Source organism: Pituophis catenifer, unplaced genomic scaffold (genome assembly GCF_029215685.1).
Source record: "Pituophis catenifer annectens isolate HBS135680 unplaced genomic scaffold, rPitCat1.0.hap2 SCAF_3, whole genome shotgun sequence".
Lineage (NCBI taxonomy): Eukaryota > Metazoa > Chordata > Lepidosauria > Squamata > Colubridae > Pituophis > Pituophis catenifer.
The window spans coordinates 47,499,006-47,518,315 of NW_027256883.1; positions in this window are offsets into that span (position 1 = coordinate 47,499,006).

A 19,310-nucleotide genomic window follows, 5' to 3' on the forward strand; every position below is an offset into this window, starting at 1 on the left:
AATGGAAGCACACAGCACAGTGTCTTCCATCAGGCATTCTGACGATCGTTCCTCCCCAATGGGAGGGATTAAAACTTCAGGTTGTGCGGATGCAAAACTCATCCTGGCTTGATCACAAAAACTCGAGGGTCCTCTCTGGTGCACATCCCTAGGAATTTTTGGACGTGCTCCCAAATTCCTATCTTCAGTTGAGGTAGCCTCCGGAACCGTCCTGGATGTCGATGTCGTCACGGATGGATATATCCCACTCGTGGCGTGCGCTGAATTAGTCGCAGACATCAGGGGGGCTTTGGGATGCGCAGCTCCTATTTGTTGAGCCGATGGTGCCTGCAAACCATCGCCTAAAATGGTTGCCAAAGTCTCTATCACACTTGCAACCTTACGCTCAACATGAGAGTCTCTTAAATTTTTAGCAGAAGTCACTGATGTCATCAAGGGAGCTAAAGTCTTTATAGCCTGATCTATGATGGCTTCAACAGCAGGTGGCGCAATGTCAACTTGGCCATGCTGGTTTAACAAAGAAGCAGGAACATTTGAATCAGGCAGTCTGTTATCCCCCATTCTCCACTTATGGTCTGAGGTGGGGGTTTTAGGAAAAGATTGAAAGTCTCTTACCGATCCGGTGTTTTGTAGGACTTCGATCTTCTTTCCTTTCACAGCTGGATTCTTTAATAATCCACTAGAATCAGCAGTCGGGTTCTGACTTACTGTGGGCAAACCTAAAAACTGAAGGATTGCCTTCCTAAACTCATCATCCACCTCTATATTTGTTTTCAAGACCTGAAGTGGCGTTCTTCCAGTCTCTACTTCTATAGGTGATGATGGTTTACTCACTATCTTAGGCCCTTCAGAAGTTGAGGCCTCTGCTCCAAAACTTATAGCTCCACTATTCTCTAAATCAATTAGAGTTTGGGGTTTTTCAGCCAAAACATTTTTGGCCTGAGCCCCAGACAGTCCAGTTTGTGACTTCATACTTTGTGCTGCTGCTGCTGCCCTAGTCAACATCTATTCAACTGCAGACATTCAGTCTAGCGCGTTACCACATGAGCGTAAATTCGTTAAACCATCCTCTGCTACCAACTGTGACGAAATGGGGTTGAGGGGTACCCCGGACCGTGAACCAGCTCATGAGTAAACACACTGAGACTGAAATGATTCTGACAGAGGCGTCTTGTGTAAAAATATAATTTACTTTAAAACATTTAAAAAGCACTATGTCTTTAAGAAAACACATTAAAAACAAAGTCTTATCTGGGTATGCGAAGCAAGGCTATCTCCCTAGATCCCTCTCCACAATACCAAAACAGTTCACAAAAGAATAAAGCTAGCATGAAGGTAAGCAGCTTCGGCGTCGATACATCATCAAGGCCATCATGGTGAGAGCAGCACGAGCTTCACAGCTGAAAGTCACCTGAAGTAAAAACAGTTCAAACAGCAAACATTGCTTGAAGCTTGTGGGAGGAAGAAGATCCAGCAACAGCAGTCCCGATGATAGCTTGCGTGCTATGAAACAGCAAAAGGCAAGCATCCGTGGGAGTGTCTCTGTAACATCTGGAGTCCTTATCGGCATTCTTCTCCCATCTGCGGCATGGCACCAAGCTTCCTGCAGGAGCTGTGGTTTTAGGCCTAGAAGACTAGGCCCGAGTAGCAAGCAAAAGGTCCTTGCTTATATAGGGAGTTAACCTGCAATTATCCAGGGCGGGGAAGGCTTGCAGGTAATTGCCAACAGCAGATGGCTTGATTAAAACCATACTGTTTGTGAGTAGGCAGATAGCCACAGCAATCCTGGAAACACTCGTGACAAGTTGCTAGGTGACCTCAGTCTCCACCTTTCAAACACCTACACCAACGTCCTCGATTCCAATGGGAAATAATTTTATTTAAGCTACGATACTCCAACTATCTCTACAACCCCCCTCCCTGGCCCCTTCTCTCCAGGCTGTGTCAGCCCTGAAGCAATGAGAAAAGAAACCTACCTAGAGAAAACTACAAAAAGGAAAATGGCCACAGTTCTGCCAACTTCAGAGTTGACACTCAATTCAGTTTCCCCACCCAGCAAAGTCTCTTGAGCTTATTTTAATGAAGAAGCAAAACATAAATCAATACACTAACCCTACCCCTGAAATAAAGGAAAAGATCTTGTATATACAGTTGCTAGCTTCTTGTAACTATGTGATCAATGCACATTCATACAAAATATTCCTGAGCACGAAGCTAATTCTGAAACAGTGCTATAGTTCATAAAATTAATGCATATTGAAGGTGGAATTTGAAATTTTGATTCAGTCAAGAAAAAGAAATATAGGAAAGTACCCTACCTTTTTTGTTCAATCTTTTCAGAGTGGTACAATAGCATTTATGATATGCAGTTGATCTTTGCAAAATACTGTTGGACATGATTTGTTTCATATAACTGACATTGAGCTAGAGTGGCCTGAATTTTAAATCCAACCTGCCTTGGTCCTGTGGAGCATTAGCGCTGCTGGGGTGGCTGGAGGTTTGCAAGATCAATTCAGCATTGCTGAGCCATGTCTGCAGTGGCTGCCTTAAGATGCAGACATGTGTTCTGCTTGTTAAATGAAAGACATGCCATTGATTTGATAAGGTTCAGAGATTGGGGAAAGGGGGAAGAAAAGAAAACAAGTTACAAATCGAAAAGCAGCTTATGTTCTATCTAGTACTAAGTTGTTTTCCTTTTAGGTAGTTTACTCCAGTTGGACCGTCCACCCCAGATCTTTTGACTATATCTCCCCTATCTGGCCAATAAGTATGGGAATTGCAGTCCCTTCATATGAACAAAGTGCATGTGAGAAAGATCCATTTACGGCAATCTGTATTGGCCCTTTAAGCTTGTCTCTCTAAAGCAGAGGTCTTCAAACTTGGCAGCTTTAAGACTTGTTGTTATGTCCTTATAAGGACATCCGCCCGGATTGGCTGCCAGCCATCGGGCGGGAAATTTGAATCCCTGTCAAGGGGCGGTGCGTCTGCCGGGAGCGAATATAAGGAGAGCTCCGGCAGCGCGCCAGCAGTCTTGACTCGTTACTTTGTACTTAATAAAAGTTGCTAAATGTATCGAGCTGGTCCAGTCTTCCTTCCCTGCGCCTGATCTAACACTGGCGACGAAGGACTAGAGGAGAGAACCTGAACAAGACTCGTGGCACGATCGCCCACCGAACAGAATCACCACACCACAGCGACCTTCCAGAATGGCTACCCCGCAAGCCCCGATGACCGCGCTGAACCCGTTCGACCCATCCCGGGAGAAGTGGAGGTCATACATGGTCCGATTCCGGCAGTTCCTGCGAGGCAATGGATACCAGAACCTCGACGATGAGAGGAAAAGAGCCCTCTTCCTGGCTCATTGCGGATCGGACGTCCTGGAGATGGCGATTGACCTCGTGGCACCCAGGGACATCGAGGAGATGTCCTGGAACGACCTGCAGGAAGTCCTACAGGAGCACTATGCACCTACAGGCACCCCCATCGCAAACAGGTTCACCTTCCAGCAAAGAAACCAGCGGGAAGGTGAATCCATCAAGGAATTCGTGGCAGCGCTTCGCCAAATCGCTGCCAACTGTGAGTTCGACAATGTGGACAATGCCATCCGGGACCGCATTGTTTTTGGAATGCGAGATGTGGGGCTGCAAAAGAAATTCCTCAGCCGGAAGAGGATCCCGCTGAAAGACGTCCTCGACGAGGCAACAGCGGCTGAAACGTCGGAGCAAGCAGCCGCCGCAATGGTAAAAGCAAGAGGGATCCATAAGATCCACAAGTCGGGCCCGACCTCATCAGACGAGGCAACCACTCAATCCGAGTCTGATGAGGAAATGGCCGTCCACAAGGTGTCCCGCCCCCCCAGGCGGGAAGACCCACAGCATGGCGACCGGGGAGAGCGATGCGGCAGCTGCAGAGGCGACCACCCCAGGGCAAACTGCAGATGGAGGGACGCGACCTGCCGCTGATGCCTGAAGAGGGGCCACATCGCCGAGGCCTGCAGAGCCACAGACCCAGCCCCGGAACCGCCCAGACCACGATTCCGGGAAAATTGCAAATATAACCAGAGGACATCCAAACGGTCCTCAAACCAGTCCCGGCGCGGGGAGGAGGAATATCCCCGAAGCAGAACGGTGCACCAGACCACCACCATTGCTCACACAAGCGACGAGGGGACCACCAAGCAGAGGGGTCTCCGTGCAAGATGGAGGTAGACTCCGGATCCGCCTACTCCATCATGGACTGGCAGCACCTACAACAGCTGAAACCGGCATACAAAAGGACCCAGCTGAAAACCCCGAAAGCGAGACTTGTGGACTTCAACGGAAATCCCATTGAAATCCTAGGCAGAGCCACCATCCATGTGAAGTACAACGACTTCGACGGAAAGCTACCCATCACCATCATGCAGCACAGCCGACCGAACCTGTTGGGTGTGGAGTGGTTCAAGCCACTAGGACTTTCACTTCAGGGCATCCACGAGATCCGCAGGGACGAACTCGACTCCATCATCGAAGAGTTCAAAGAAGTCTTCGATGGTAAGCTGGGGAAATTTGTGGGGAGGCCAATCTCTTTTAATCTGGACAAGGGAATCACCCCAATCAGGCTCAAGCCCCGCCGAGTTCCATTTGCCCTGCGGCCTAAAGTAGATGAACAGCTGGATAAGCTGATCGCCCAGGGCGTCCTGGAACCGATCGATCATGCCTCATGGGAGACCCCCATTGTGACCCCACTGAAGCATGATGGGTCTGTGCGCATCTGTGCTGACTACCGTTGTACCATCAACAAGGCGTTGGCACAGAGCGCATACCCAGTCCCAGTGGTGCAACATGTGCTGCATTCCCTGGGGTCGGGATCAATTTTCGCGAAACTGGACCTGGCCCAGGCTTACCAGCAACTGCCAGTGGATGACAAAACGGCGGAGGCTCAAACAATTGTCACGCACAGAGGGGCATTTAAATGTAACCGCCTCCAATTTGGAGTCAGCGCTGCCCCTGGTATCTTCCAATCCATGATGGAACGCCTTCTCCAAGGCGTTCCAGGGGTGGTGCCTTACTTCGATGATGTGCTCATCTCCGGTGACTCAAGAGCCCAACTCCTTGAAAGGCTCAGGCTTGTCCTGCAGCGGTTCAAGGCCAAGGGCTTGAGGGTCAGGCGGGACAAGTGCATCATAGGAGTACAGGAAGTCGAGTTCCTGGGCTTCCTCATTGATAGCACAGGCATACACCGCACCAAATCAAAAGTGGAAGCAATCCATGAAGCTCCAAGCCCAAAAAACAAAACGGAGCTTCAGGCTTTCCTTGGGTTGCTCAACTTCTACGCCATTTTCTTAAAACAGAAAGCCACAGTTGCTGAGCCACTCCACCGCCTGCTGGGGAAATCGGCTTCCTGGAAGTGGGGCCAGGAAGAGGAAGCGGCATTCCGGGCCATCAAAGGACTATTGACGTCCAAAAGCGTCCTCATCCAATACAGCGAGACGCTCCCCATCAGACTGACCTGCGACGCGTCGCCGTACGGGGTAGGGGCAGTTCTCAGCCACGAACTGCCCAATGGCTCGGAAGCCCCGATCGCATACTTCTCAAAGACTATGTCCGGCGCAGAACGAAACTATAGCCAGCTGGACAAAGAAGCCCTGGCCATCGTGGCTGGAGTGAAGCGCTTCCACGAATACCTCTACGGAAGACGCTTCACCATAGTCACAGACCACAAGCCTCTCCTGGGACTCCTCGCAGGCGACCAACCAACCCCGACCTTCATGTCCCCAAGAATGACGAGATGGGCCATCTTCCTAGCTGGCTACTCCTATAGGCTCGTGCACCAGCCAGGCACAGCCATAGGAAACGCTGACGCTCTCAGCAGATGCCCGTCGAAGAAGCCGGTCGAAGACCCAGCCCCCACGCTCCACCTACTTCACATTGATGACGACGCCAGCTGCCGTCCACACCCAAAAGGACCCCACACTCCGACAAGTGAAGTCCTGGATCCTCAGAGGGTGGCCAGCGGAAAAGCCAGAGGAAAGGTTCAGCCCGTTCGCCAGGAAACAGGAGGAGCTGTCCACCATAAAAGGCTGTCTGCTATGGGGAGACAGGGTGCTGATTCCAAGCACTCTGCAACGGCAGACGTTAGAGACCCTGCACAAGGGGCATCCGGGCATCGTCCGCATGAAGGCCCTGGCACGGAGTTACGTCTGGTGGCCCTCCATGGACAGAGACATTGAACAATGGGTCTCCAGATGTGACCCGTGCCAAGAAGTTCGCCCAGCGCCGCCGCAATCCAAAGTTGCAAAGTGGGAGACCCCCAGCAACCCCTGGTCGAGGATCCACATTGACTTCGCGGGTCCGATGCAAGGGCGACACCTCCTCATCGTGGTAGATGCCTTCTCCAAATGGCTCGAGGTGGTGCCCATGGCATCTACCACAACAGACGCAACGATCCGAGCCCTGCGCTGCCTCTTTGCCACACATGGTCTACCGGATGTGCTGGTCTCAGACAACGGCCCCCAGCTCACATCCCTGGCCATGGAGTCATTCCTGGCAGGACTGGGCATCCGCCATGCCCTGTCCGCCCCTTACAGGCCGGCCGGAAACGGACAAGCCGAACGCATGGTCCGACTGACCAAAGAGGCCCTCACCAAGATGGGCCCGGGGGACTGGCAAGAGCGCATAGACAATTTCCTCCTCACCCAGCACATCACGCCACACGCCACCACCCACAAGAGCCCGGCCGAACTGTTGATGGGCAGAAGGTTGAGGTCACCCTTGGACCGGCTGCACCCCCAATACAGCCCGGAAGTGACCGCAACCGCCAGCCGCCCGCTTCGCGCCTTCAGCAACGGAGATTCAATTTTCGCGCTGAATTTCAGCGGCTCTCCTAAATGGCTGAAGGGGAAAATTGCCAGCACAACCGGGCCCAAATCCTACATCGTCGAGTTGGAAGATGGACAGTTCACGAGACGCCACATCGACCAACTCCGAAAAAGGTGGGGGGGAGCACATGAAAACCAGCCTGACGAGGGAGGCCTACAACACCCCGACGAGGTAGGCCTCCAACACCCCGGCGAGGTAGACCTACCACACCCAGACCAGGTAGGCCTACAACACCCCGGCGAGGTAGGCCTGCGACACCCCGACGAGGTAGGCCTACCACACCCCTGCGAGGCAGAGCAGCACCACCCCGACAAGGTTGGCCCAGCCCACTACCAGATGCTGTCACGTCGGCAGCCCAGCGAGGTAGACCGGGGCCAACCGCACGGGGGATGGCAACACCAACCCAGCCAGGTGGGCACCGGGCACGGCAAGGCCAGGGACCACCAACCCAGCCCGCAGGTAGACCGGGACCTGCCCAGAGGAGGAACAGCGCACCCCACCAGTTACAGCAGCCTATGCCAGCCCAGCCAGGGAGACTGCAGTTCCAGGCGAGTAGACCGGGACCCAGCCAAGACGGGCACCCCACGACCCACGGGCGAGGGTGGCACACGACTCACCGACGTGGGGGACCCCCGCCCATCACAGAAGACAGCCAAGAAACGACACCCCGACCCGGATGGCCCCAGGCACCAACCAACGGTAGACCAGGGACTAGGGGGAAGGGGAAGCCGACAACAACCCGGCCAGGGAGACCTGCACCACCCCGGCAGGGGAGACCTCCGCCGCCCCGCAGAGGTAGCGCCGCAACAACACCCCGACCAGGTCGACCACCGCCGACCAGACGAGGGAGACCAACGCCAGCCCAACCGAGGGGACCAACGCCACCCCTGCGAGGTCGGACGGCACAGCGACAACAACGCAAGCCAGCACCACCCGAACCGAGCGGAACCACCAACCGAGCGACAGCAAGCCGGACCGAGACCGAACCACAGCGCCCGGGAGACCAGGGAGGAGCAAGAAATGGGCTTACCAAGACTCAGACGCTCTTCCCGGGTCGGAACCGAGCAACCGAGACGAGGCGAGAGATCCACAGGCCAGGAGGAAGACCACCAGGACCAGCCATCCAAGGTCTGCGGTCCGGCCGGAGGCGCTGGGGGTGGCCCCGCTCACTCGACAGCCGAACCGAGCCCGGTTCCGGAGAGGGAACCAGGAGACGAAAGAGCCCCGTCCTTCCAGGTCGGAGACGGAGGAGAAGTGAGACTGCGCAGGTCAGCTAGGGTGCCGAGGCGTCCGGCGTACCTGCGCGATTACGTGACTTTCGTGAACGAGATTGACAGTTCGGACTAGGGGGGAGGAGTGTTATGTCCTTATAAGGACATCCGCCCGGATTGGCTGCCAGCCATCGGGCGGGAAATTTGAATCCCTGTCAAGGGGCGGTGCGTCTGCCGGGAGCGAATATAAGGAGAGCTCCGGCAGCGCGCCAGCAGTCTTGACTCGTTACTTTGTACTTAATAAAAGTTGCTAAATGTATCGAGCTGGTCCAGTCTTCCTTCCCTGCGCCTGATCTAACACTTGTGGACTTCAACTCCCAGAATTCTCCAGCTGGCTGGAGAATTCTGGGACTTGAAGTCCACAAGTCTTAAAGCTGCCAAGTTTGAAGACCTCTGCTCTAAAGACTATGAAAAATATAAGTATGAAAGCTTAATTCATACATCCAATACTATGTCTCCTTTAACTCTTTTCTTCATTCATAAAAATGAGCCCTCTCCCAATTTGGCTTGGCGCTACTTATATTTAGTCACTGTTAGGCATCATACTTGGACAAAGCCTGAACTATCTCAAATCCACTTTATACATTGTCGAGTTGGGTTGTTGCTCACCTTAAGATTTAATTGCTACTATTTCAAAGTTATCCTTGTTTGAGTGAAAGTGAAAGTGAATCTCCACCAAAGCATCATGAGGAGTGCAGGTCCTTGCAAATATTTACATTCAATGCAATAGTATGCAAAATAGTACGTAAACAGTTCAACCTACCATTATTGAAGAATCTGTCTGATCAAGATTTCGTATTACAAATAAGGCTGCAGCCATACAGCTTACAAAAGATGGTATTACATCATCCATATCTAGCCACATTGTCCCACCCAACTCAGCAAATACACATTTAGAGAAATGCCTAAATATCTGTAGTTGAGTCCGCTATCAATTTCACCAAACAACTCATCAATTGGATTCATATAACATGCAATATTATAAATTGAAATTCACAAAGCATATCTGCTATGTTCACATAACATGCAATGCCAAACAAATAAACATGATGGACTATTTGCAGAACACACAGCATTATACAAGAAAGTCTGAATTCCGACAACATATTAAAACTACAAACTATTTAACCTACTTGGGTAAGTTGTGAACCTAACACCATTTTATTTATATGTGCACATACACACTCGCACATATATTCCTCTTTCCCAAATTATAACAATAATAATTTAATTCCAACTTAAACCATACAGCTATTACTAGAAAGCTTTCAAAGATGATATAAATACAACAATTTTCCCTGCTGCATGGGCCCATTTTGTACTTATTTTGATGGGAATAACGACAACAATCATGACACAAACTTATAGGAATAGAATATCTGTTCTGATTAACAAAGGCTCAAGAAAACTTTAGCAACTGTATTGTAATTGTAATTGCAATTGTAAAATGAAAAATAAAAAAATCACATGGTAGCAAAAATCTATGCCTACGAACATAAAAAATGAATAAAATTAAAAAATGAATCAGACACAAATGGGTTTTAAGAATGCTTCATTAATTTGTAGAAATGATAATTGGGTGCATTTTATTTGCAGGATAGGATATCCTGCCTTCCCACGTAGGAATAACAGTAGCTCTGCTACTGAAAAATCCCAGTGGGAGTAAGCATTATGTATTTCCTTGAGATAGAATTAATGGAGTGGAAGTTCAAGGTGCTTGCAAATAGTTGAAATAACAACATGACAAAAGGCAGGACACAGGTAGTCCTCAACTTACAACAGTTTAGTGCAGGGTTGAGTTCTACTTACCTTTACTACCGGTTTGCAATGGAATCGTGCACGCACGCTCGCCTTGCTCGCGCACACACCTTGTTTTTCTGCGCAGATTGTTTCTAATTATGTCAGGGTCTGGTTTCTATAGAACCGGTCCAAACTGGGGGCAACCCACCACTGGTTTAGTGACTGTTCAAAGTTACAACAGCACTGAAAAAAGTGAGTTATGACCACTTTTCACAACCATTGCAGCATCCCCACAGTTACATGATCAAAATTCAGATGTTTGGCAAGTGGTTCATGTTTATGACGATTGCAGTGTCCCAGAGTCAGATGATCCCCTTTTGTGACTTTCTGACAAGCAAAGTCAATGGGGAATCCAGATTCACTTAACAACCATTTTTAACCATTACTAATTTAACAAATGCAATGATTCACTTAACAACTGTGGCAAGAAAAGTCATAAAATGGGACAAACTCATTTAACAAACGTTTCACTTAGCAACATAAATGTTGGGCTCAATTGTGGTCATAACTCAAGGACTACCTGTATTCACACACAGCTTTTGGATTTAAAGAATGCAACAGTACCATGCTTCATTGTAAGGAACTTTCCCCCTGCAATTCTTCTTTGAAATAGTTCATCAAACTGATTGAGAACTGATAGAGGGAAATGCAGGATAATTACTCTGCCTCAGAATATAGAGTTAAATGGACAGCTAATCTTCCTTAGAATAAGGTCGCATTCTGTATATGTCATTTTGCAGTTGCACCTAAATTGCTAGAGTAATATAAAATGTGTCTCAAGATCATATGGAAAGCAGTTGATTGAAATGGCCCATATAAGAACCACATATCATCATAACTGTTTAAATCCTCTTTATCATGCTGATTTGCCTAAACTACACTGTAGGTAAGTTGTAGGTATTTTGGATGATCACCAAATAACACACTTAATAAAACGGCCTTTATTTATTTTATTTATAAAATTGATTTGCCAGCCATCTTACTATAAGGTAACTCTGGGCGGCTTACAGTCATAAAAATATATGTACATTAAAACATAAATAAATTTAAACCAAAGATTAAAATCTAAGGATATGTGGAGAGGGCCATGGGATATGTGGAATGATGGCCGTGGAAACTATTGTTACTCAACCAACCACTTCCACTGTGTAGTTCCTCTATTGGGGCTCCTGGCCAACTGGCAGAGCCAGGTCTTTAGGCCCTTACAAAAGGATAGGAGGTTGGGACAACCTCACATCAGGGGAGAAGATGTTCCAGAGGGCAGGAGCAACAGCAGAGAAGGCCCTCCTCCATTATCCAGCCAGAATAATGGTGCTGACAGGACCTCTGCCAGCATGAGTGGGAAGGGCCAATCCCAGTGGGGTAAGACTGTCCCTCAATTATTGTGCTTTGCCTGCTTTGCATCTGTAGAAATCTCATAGCCTCATTGATTGTTTATTGTGAGAAAACCTTCACCACTCTTAACAGGATTGAGAAGAGTGGAACTGCAATATGTTGGAGTCTAAAGGGTTTTTTTCTGAGCGTTCCCTCAAGTCACATAATGAGAAGAAAAATAATATTTTGTTTTGTGAGCCATATGACAAGAAAAATGACAGCAGTGCTTGCAGATTGATGACTAAATTTGTGTCATACTATTCTGACTAACAGTTGTCAAATATTAGAAATGCCTTCCTTTTGCTTGCCAGCTTTTCTCATACCCCCCACAAATATATGCAGGGTCTCTAATCTCTTAATCTCAGGAGATTTAGTAAAGGATGAATGTCTCTGTAAACATCATTTTTTTCTTTGTGACTTTGTAACATTTCTTCTAATCTGCCCATCTAGAATGGAACAGTTACCCCCCTTCTCCCCCAATGTATCTTTTCCCTTCTTAGAAAAGACAGATTAGATATCAGTGATACGTTTCCAATTTCACTAGTCCTTCAGTCTAGAGAACATTGACTAGACTTTACAAACATTTAAAAATCAATAACTCCTGAGAAGCCATAACTGTTGGAGTGTTCACAGAAAAGCTGTCTCTTCTTCTTCTTTTCCCTTAGCAGACTAAGTGACATCGAATCCTCTATGTTGACAAGACAAACATGATATTTCTAGACAACCTTGATGGGAAAAAATGGATTCTTTTTTCTTTCTTTCTTCTGGAAATGTTTCATTCCAGTGTAATGATTTTCTACTTTTATAACTGCCACAACAAATCATATTTTTAAACCCTCTGGAATATAAAGAAAGCTTTAAAAGAAAAAAAAAGATGCTTGGTTACTCCATAGTGATTTCCTGTATCTGTTTGTAACAATACTCCATCTTGTTGAGAATCTGTTTATTTAGGTAATGAGTAACAATAAAGGAATGGGAGGCAATAGGAAGGCTTAACTTTGTTCATTACGATTCTTCAACTTGATCCTTAATGTTTCGTTTGAATGCACAGTAGCTAGTTTCTGTGACAATCTAATATTATATCTTGCTACCCTAATTTATGTTTGCTAATGTTACAACTTGCTGCCTTCTTACACTGATTTCCTGATTTTTTTATTTTGAATTCATAAATTTTCTTTGATTTGTTTCATTTTCTTTCCTTCCTCCTCCTTCTCTTTTTCATTCTCCTTCTATCTTTGCCTTTTGCCAGTTTGTTTATTTCCAGCTGCTTGGTTCCTTTAAAAAAAATAATAACTAGGAACCAGACATCGGGTAACATGACAGAAAAGATTTCTGTAGGATGGGACTGTGAAATGCTAAATTTGAAACATACTCCTTTCCTGTGGTTTTCACAACATTCCAGATGTCCAGGAATATTTATATTAAGGAATGAATGCATTGACACATCAGCTTCTGTTTTTCAAATAAAAATGAGAACAATATTGCTATTTATAGGAAGGGAACCAGCAGGGGTGGGTTTCAAAACCCGTTGCTACCGGTTCACTTGTGGGTGCGCAATGCTTCTGCGCATATGCAGAAGCGTCCGGGCGGGTGGATGGAGCCTCCCACCATCACCACTACCAGTTTTCCTGATCTGGGCCGAACCAGTAGTAACCCACCACTGGGAACCAGTAACTATCAGTTAGACTCATTGTAATCAGGCAGAGGGTTCTTAGATTTGTGAGATTTTGTCTATAACTTTGTAAATAATAGATAGCATGTGGATTATAAGGCTGTCCTTCCCTCAATCACTCCTGCCACACACAAACCCCACTATTTTTCACTTTACTCAGTCACTCACTATAATTATATTTGACTACCAGAATAGAACAATGATTTATACAGTGTAAGTTGCTCATATACTCTGCTGTCAGCAGTTTGATAGGTCTGCCAGAAAATGAAGACCTTTGCATTCTGAAAAAGGTGAAATTTCCCAGTACTGCGACAGAAACTTTGCACTATAAGGAGCATGGCATTACACATAAAGTGAATATCACTAACTAGGTTCCAGTTATAATAGCCTTAAGCTTCAAACTAATTTATTCTAGATAAAAGCTAACATTGCTGTCATATTTCCTTTCTTCTTTATCTGGGGGAAATATCAGTAGTGGTATTCATTTCATTTCATTTATTAAATTTTTATACCGCCCTTCTCCCGAAGGACTCAGGGTGGTGAACAGCCAAGATTAAAATACATACAATATGAAAATTAAAATAATTTAAAAATAATTAAATTCACTTACCTTCATTACCGGTTTGGAAATGTGAGCCCGTGCACCACTTCTGCACATGCGCAGAGCGTCTGTGGTGAGTCCGGGTGTGTGGGCGGAGCCTCCTACTACTGCCACTACCAGTTTGCCCTAACCAGGTAGAACCGATAGAATCCCACCACTGGGCAGTATGTATGTATGTTGCTCTTTTTTGTTAAAAAGACTTTGGGATAAAATAGAAATAGTTCAGATAAGATCCACATACCTCCATGGAAAACCAAGATTTATACAAGTAGTTCTTCTTTTTAAGCTGTTGGAACATCTTAAACATTAGATACGATGCCATGCCTTGGTGTTCTCTATAAATTTAAAAATATCCTTAAAAAGAGAGGAACATTCTCAGAAACACGAAATAAGGATTGAATGACATTGAGATTCTGCAGTGATGCCAAAACTGGAATATTTTTCAAGAACTAAATATAGAATTATATATTTTTTATTAAGAAGAATAAAGAAGAAATTGGAAATGTATTGTACATGCTCATGAGTTAAGCCTAACTAGATCACACAAACTCTGCTCTTAGGGATTGTGGGCCAATTACATTTTCTCCGCCTGACTGATGGTATATCATTAGCCTGATGTTGTAGGGATAAAATTGGAGGGAAATTTCCATTTAAACCACCATGAAAGAAACTGTGAAGTGTAAATATTATTAATAAATAGCAAATAACAAATAATATGAGAGAAGGTGACCTTTTTGTTACATTTTTGAATTCTAGCCATGCAGAAGTATTTTCAGCAAAAACAAATTATTCGTAGTAGAGAAGAAAATCTACATTTAGTAGAGGGAGGATTGAATCAGCTGAAAAAAGGATATTCTTCCAGGGTTTTTTGCAATGAAACATAGGGGCTATACCACACACACACACACACACACACACACACACCGAGAGAGAGAGAGAGAGAGAGAGAGAGAGAGAGAGAGAGAGAGAGAGAGAGAGAGAGAGAGAGAGAGAGAAATAGACATCAGCTACCAAAAGAAGATCAATCAAGACAATGTCTTATACACAAGGAGGCCCACTGGTCAGGGAACTGGACCAACCTGCATGCAAATGCAGAATAGTAAAACTTTTGTGTCTTACTTTCAGAGGCTGCCCAATACCAATTGGGAGAGATTTGAAACTATCCCACGGAAAAGGAGTATTCAAGAACTAGATCTTCTTCCATAGAAAACCTGTCCTACACAGTTTCTGTATAGAGTAACATTTCTATGCTTGCCAGTAATTTGGTTTTCAACTCAAGGTTCCTAGGATTGATTAATGCTAGTGCTTCATTTCTTCATTTCATGCGTCCATTTCTTAACCATGTAACCTTCTAGAATATTGAACACAGTCAGCTCCCCTCACACTCATCTTCAGTTGTTTGAAGCTGATCATCAAAACAAGTAAGTCAAAGGATTCTTGTTCATCCTCTGACAAAGTATTTCCTAAAGTCACATGTTAAAAACTTTAACAGACATAGAGAAGAATTGTGTCTGGGTGGACTTTCGCTTAAAAACAGTTTATTTCATAAATGTAATAATTGACATCTAAGGCATTTTAAAGAATAATGTATTTAGTTTGAAAAAAATATTTTTTAAAAAACAAAACAAAACAAAGTGTATAGTGAAAAAACATCCCATGTCCAATTGTTTATGTTCACATCCTCTAAATCTTTAAAGCCATGCAGCAGGCATGTAATGATTTATCTTTAATATTAAGCTTTAAAGAATAGCAGAGTGTTTAGTCATTTTAATAATAGCAAAAAAGTACTACATTGATAAGCAGTCATGTCTTTTAGATTAAGCCTTGTTTTTTTTTTTCCTTTCAGGGATTTATATTGTAATTTATGGATCAGTCCACTGCATGAACAACGAAGCACAGTGAACAGATGACCTCCCTTGTAAATTCAATGCTTCAGTTGAGCTCTGCTTCTGAAAGGAATGTGGAGATAAACTTAATCTGAACAGGTAATTGAATGCAAGAGTCTTTACCTGCCTGGACTCATCTCTTGGGCTGATTTAGCTATCAGTTGGTCAAAAATTAGTAAGCTAGTTCAGTTAAACCTGCTTATAATCTCATCCATAAGTAAAAACCTAGATTTACCAAGAGTTCCATTTGCATATAGAGCTAAAAGTATATTCAGCCAATTATAGACATCTATGGTGGTGATGGACCTGGAATAGATCAGGCATATGTCCCATAGAGCATCTCTTGCATGTTTTTGCTGTATTCATATTGTACAGGACATGTATCTGGCTTCCAGCTTTTAACTAACAATTTTTCAGTAATACATTTTCAAATGATATTAAGTCCTTACATTGAAGCTTGGGGACTTTCCTGGGAATGCAGCGAGATTGTGGCACTATTACTACCTAAATGTTAGAAATTCCTTATTTATCCTTTGTATTTAACACCAGATAAGTTATCCAGAATGTATAAAGATACTTCAAATGAATGTTGGAAATGCAAATGTAAAGAAGGGACTTTTTATAATTTGTGGTGGACATATTATTTTACTGTACCAAAGGGAGTCGGAAGTCAATGCCTTTTCTTTCTTTTTCCCTCTTTTACAGCACTCTTCTCCTCCTCTTCCCCTCCCTTATTTTTCCTACTATTTGTTTTTGTAGTTTTTGTAATTTATATTATAAACAAATAAAAAAAAAGAAATCTCTTACTTGGGTGCATTATTTTCTAGCTTTATCTTTCAGATCAAAATATGTGATATATAAATGCACCTGTTCAGATTTCACAAGATGACTTAAGAATTATTTCTGTAAAATGCATCATCTCTAAAATAATGAAAAAAGAGAGATCAAACACATAGGGTATAATAACATCCAGCAGTTTCTAATGCCCCAAATTCTCTACAAATGATATAATTTCACATGCCTTTTAGCAAGCTCTGTAGAACAATTTGCCATGTTCAAGTAAGAATTACAGATTACTAGTGGTGCTTGAAAAAGCACATGGGAATTCTGTTTACTATATTTGTATAAAAATGTAGCAATAATCAATTTCTATTTTCTGAAAAAACACTTCTCTAAATCCAAACAAAGGCAGAATCAGGTGTGTTTCTCTAATATTTGTTGTATTTGCACAGTTCTAAATGTTGATACTGTTTCTGTAATCTCATGCATTTTCTGGAGAGCTTTGTACATTGCAGTGGCTAGTAAACAATATTCCTGTTGATTAGGAATTGTCTGAGTTTGGCAGTGAATTTCAGCTCTCCAGACACTGAGCCTCTTACTTAGTACTAGGGGAACAGATTTAAAGCTTTTCTGCAGATGAGTGAAACTTTAAACACAACAAACATTTGCCCTCTACAGTGCAATGAAGAAATAGTGTTTATATAAGTCTATGATAGATATGTTTATAGTTTGTAAGTCTGTAAGTTTAAACTCTAGGCTTTTTCCGCCTACTATTCTGAATTAATGAAATCTTGGCTGTTCTATCATTAATGAATGCTTACATAATGTGCTTTCCTAGCCTAGTTCCTGCCAAAATCAGATTTTATTATATGCCACAAGTCAATGTTATCTGTTAATGACAATATAGATGGGTCTTCTATCCCCAGAGTGATCTGGTCTTCCAACTGACCCATCAATCTTGTATCAAGTCCCCCATCCACCTTGCGGTTCATGATGCTTTTCCATTTCTTTCCATCTTACTCAGCACAGACGTCTCAAGGGAGATAAGTCTGTGAACAATGGGTCCAAAATATGATTACTTAAGGATAGCAATTTGTGCTTAAAAGATTTGTTTATAGGATTGACTTATTCTAGAATACCAGCTACAGTTTAGGGCCCCACAGTCTGAATGAGCCTCTCAAAATTAAAAGTTTTTTAAAAAATTATTCCAGTTTCATTATAATTTCATAAATGAAAGTCTCCATCAATCTCAGCTCTCTTGTATGGCTTAGATGACAAATATATGCTTTGTATCCTAATGAAGTCACACCTGCTGTTCAAAAAGAGTTTTCCCCACCCCATTACAGGTTTGTGACGCATCTTGGCCACACTTTTCCCAAGTTCAGTTCTTACACCGTCTAACTGTCCTTTAACATTTTCAAAAATGTCTGGTATAATTTCCATACTTCAGGGCCTTACCATTACCACCTACCCCTATTCTTTTCTCGTCAGACTTTATCCCTTTAGGCTGAGCTAGTTGACCTAACTTACTCCTACTAAATCTGTTGCCAAAACAATAGCACTTACTTATATACTGCTCCATAGTACTTTACAAAGCATGTGGTTTCTCCATTTATAGTTTTACAAATACACCACAAATGCAGATTTTTCTGTATCTGTGAAATCTCCCTCAGTTTATTCAGAAGACAGCAATATAATGTCCTACTGCAAGTGACAAAAGGTAGCCTATGCTATGCGATATCTTTCATCTTACTGTCAGTGGAAGAGAGTCAAGTGGATAGCTCTAAACAAGAGGCAACATGAGGAAGTCATAGTTCAGAGTGTTCTGAAATAGCCCAAGGATGAAGTTCCATCAATTCAAGATCAGAGTTAGAAATTCAATACAAAGACAAAAGTCTAGCGACTTGGTTTTGTTTTCTTTTGATTTGTTTCCTAAAGCCAATGAGAGCCTGGGGAAAAAATCAGCTGTTTTAATAAATAGGGAACAGGTGCCATGCTCACATGGGTGTCAAAGCACATCTTCTGAATCATTTTCTGTGCATATACAGCCTTGATACCATTGCAGAGGTGACTTGAAAAAATAAGAGACACATTTGCGAAAATATGAATACAATCAAAATGAAAATATGAATACAATCAAAATGAAAATATGAATACTATCAAAATACTACCAGAACATGGCCAGCTCTGTTTCAAATACTCTAGAAAACACTAAGATACAGTAACCAAGGTTAACAATAAAAAAACTGGTATATTGTATTCCATGGCTGTGCAAAAAGGTATTTAGGCCCTTACAATTATTAGATCCTGGAATAACATGTCATTTACCCGATACAGTAGCAGCCTCTATCAGGAAAGGCTATTAATTTTATATGAAAATATGCAAACTTTATAACTAGAGACATCTAAAGTTTATATAAGATTTACTAGGTGAAGCTCCTTATTTAAGGTTTATCTGCACTACCTAGTTGCTCCATAGCAGATCAAGACAACAATCATTTTTGAGGGCAGAATTTTTCTAAAAAACTGTTTTATTGCAATGTTTAAAAATAATAATAAACGACACTATAAATTTAACACAAAAAGGAACGCTAGAGAAAGAAATGAAAGGCAATAGAAAAGAAAAAAGGAAGACATTAAAAATAGAAAAGTTAACTTTTAATTTAAATTTTCTTCTAACCTTCAACAAAAGTACAAAGTTAGTAATTCTTCCTCCCTGAAAAGGATTACGTGCAAGTATCTTCTCTTCCCATAAGGAAAATCCATAAATAAATAACTTTTTAATTCTGATTTCAGCAAAAGGCTCATTAGGGTCCCTATAATTTTATAGAAACAAAAGGTTTTAATTTTAGTTTAACCTTGGTCAAACCAATGATCCTTTATTTTGCTTCTAGTAATCTTATTTTTAATATATTCAGATATTATTGAAGAGATTGATCTCTCTTATTTTTATTTTTATTATTTCAAAGCCTTCTTTGAGGCAACCCTCTTTTGTAAATCTAGTAAGTAGTCATTTCCAAATCATTCTCTTGGCTTGTTATTTTCCAGTATTTCAACAATTTCTTT